Raw genomic sequence first — 3,294 nt, 5'->3', positions numbered from 1 at the left:
GTCCAATGCCCAAATTACATGATTATGGAATCATACTGGGGCTCAGCACTCAAACACAAGATTAATAAATCATACCAGCTCAGCGCTCTACGATATGGGACTAATGAGTCACCTCTGGGTCCTTTGCCCTGCCCTTTGTATAACCAGCCTTGGAGCTGGCCCAACGTACCTGGTGCTTTAGTTTTCTCTGACCAATAGGTCAGTCAAGTATAGGATGCGCTCCTGGTTAGACTAAACCATATCGACCAGCGCTCAATGCTATTGCCGTCCTTAACTCATAAGTCAATGCTTTACGATTAACACTCAAGGTGCTAAGGTCATCCTTGACTAATAATTCAATGCTTTACAACCAACACTCAACGTGCTAAGGTTGTCCTTGACTAATAAGTCAATGCTGGGGCCCGGCCCTAGGATTCGGGACATATAAGTCACCCCGAGGCCCATTTCCCTATCCTCTGTATAACCAGCCTTTGAGCTGGCCCAGGGTACCTGGCGCTGAGTTTTCCCCGACCAATATATAAGTCAAGCGTATGATCTGCTCCTTTTCAAACATAACAATAACGACCAACACTCAGTGCGCTATTGCCGCCCTTAACTAATAATTCAATGCTTTTTTGACCAGTGCTCGTCGCTATTGTCGTCCTTGACTAATAATTCAAGCCTTTCTCAATTAGATAATTGTAATGACCCAAATTTCCTAATAAGGCTTAGGACCTTGATTAGGAGGTCGGGAGGGCCATAATTGATTTATTATGCCATTAAATGATTATATGCATGATTGTGTGAGTTATATTATTATATGATGAGAAATGCATGCATATGGGTCCACTTTTCATTATAAGGGAATTTTGGTAATTTAGCCATTGAGGGCATATTTGTATATTTTCATGAATGTTAGTGAATTATGAATGAGGCCACATTATAATGTGGATATGTTCGAGCTATTCGGCATGAGATGATCTTTGAATGCAACTTAGTGGTTTGGTCATAACGGGGTTAATTTCCGGGCTTAGGGTGAGTCTCGGGGTAATTTGATGATTATTACATTACCAGGAATTATAGGGTAATGGGATATGATTTATTAGTATTTGAGAATATTGGAAATAATTTCAATTGGAGGACGTTAATTATAATTAACGAGATAGACCGGAAATGACGATTTTTCCCTTGCTAGCTTTAAAAGAAATTATTTAACTTAGGGGCATTTTGGTCTTTTGACCAAAGGATATATTCAAAATAGGAAGGCTGTGGATTAAAGGAACAAAAAACAGAGCTTCTCTCCTCTTCCTCCCGATCATCTTTTTTTTCTTCTTCTTCCTTTGAAATTTTGAAGCTCCATTTGAGGATTCAAGCTAGGGAATCAAGGCTTGAGGGTTTTGGATTGTGTTCAGCCATTGAAGAGGGTCTAACCCTGAGTTTGAGGTAAGAAATTCAGCCATGAAATCTCTGGATTATGCCCTATTTTTCAGTTAGTTTTCAGTTGGAATTTTGGATTTGATAGTTGGGAATTCAATGAAGTTTTGGGGAAAGTTTGATTGGGTTTTGATGCCTAAGACTTGTAGAATTGGTTTTTGGGTTCATTTGTGGGTTTGATTGAGGCTTGAAATCAGTTTTTGGAGTTTGGAATTCGGAGAACTCAAAGGGGAAAAACTAGAGCTGGAACACGCTGGTTCTGGCGCTACAGCGCTGTCCAGGGCTTGGTAGCTCTGCTTGTAGCGCCATAATGTCTGGGAGGCAGCGCTGTAGCGCTACCCTATTTTTCCAGGGCATTCTTTTGGGTACTTTTGAGGGTTTTTGGCTTGGGGTTTCTATTCTTAAGGCTCGGGATTGAATTTATTAATTGTGTTAGTCGGATTCAAGGTCCCGAGAGCGAGGTTTAGATCATAAACCTTTTATTATTGATTTTATTAATGGAATTCCATATTTGGTTATGACTAGGTGACCACTAAGGGATCAAAGGATTGATCGTTCTCAAGAGTCATTTTTAACTTATTTCTCGCTCGAACCATAGGTAAGAAAACTGCACCCAGTACGTGACATGCATGGTTATTGATGAGGCATGTTGAGTGCTCTATATATGGACATTGATTTCATTGAAAATGCATAAGATACATGTAATTAGGGCATGGCATGAATGTTGAATATGAGATTGATCAGAGCTTGAGTCTTTGTAAATGTGCAGGATCGTAATTATGATAGTGATTGTTGAGTAAGCATGCTTAATGCCCTACATTTGGATATTTTACATAGGATATATACCTGGTTTCATTGCTTACTTGTGAGTGGTATTAACTTATTAGTCAGAATCGGAAATGGGGTTAGTATTGACTGTGAAGCTGTGACTCATTAGTCAAGTTCGGCAGTAGTAATGAGCATTGGTCGTATGGTATTGGCTTATGAGTCAAGAACGGTATTAGCGTGTTTAACGCAAGCCCAAAAGATTAGATCTAAGCGACATAATCATTATCATCATAAGCAGGAAATGCTTGACCGTCCTTAAGTTCGATGAAAACAAAAGCGCTTGTCAAGTCTAAAGGCTAGTTACATAGAGCCAGAGCTATAAGCACAGGTGACTAAAACATCACATGGCTAGGAAGGAATGGGACCTCAAAGATAGACTTATTAATCATCTATCCAGAGACAGACATATCAGTCATCTGAACAGAGATAGACTTATTAGTCATCTACATAGAGATAGACTTATTAGTCATCTATACAGAGATAGACTTATTAGTCATCTATACAGAGATAGACTTATCAGTCATCTACATAAGGATAGACTTATTAGTCATCTCCACAGAGATAAACTTATTAGTCATCTATACAGAGATAAACTTATTAGTCATCTATATAGAGCTAGACTTATCAGTCATCTACATAAGGATAGACTTATTAGTCGTCCACCTCAGAGAGACTTATTAGTCATCTACTTAGAGCACGGGACTCCACAAACATTTATTTAGAGTTGTTTGCATGCATGACTAGGGTTATTACTGTTAGGCATGCCTATTATTATTTAGTAACATGTTATTGCCTGTTCATGAGCATATTGAGTTTTCTTACTGAGCTTTGGCTCACGGGTGCTATGTGGTGCAGGTTAAGGCAAAAGAAAGCTGGACCATCCTTGAGTTGGAGGGCTTAGGTGACGATGTGTACATATGCAGCTGCTCGACCACCAAGTTTGAGGGTTCAAAGAGGAACTAGGGTTAAACCCTATTTTGTCGCTTAGGTCGGCTGGTTGTAAATCTTTTATTGTAATTAACCTTTACAAATATATTTTTCTGGATCCCAATG

Source organism: Humulus lupulus, chromosome 4 (assembly GCF_963169125.1).
Source record: "Humulus lupulus chromosome 4, drHumLupu1.1, whole genome shotgun sequence".
In the NCBI taxonomy this organism is placed as follows: Eukaryota; Viridiplantae; Streptophyta; class Magnoliopsida; order Rosales; family Cannabaceae; genus Humulus; species Humulus lupulus.
Note: the sequence above shows the minus strand (reverse complement) of the source record.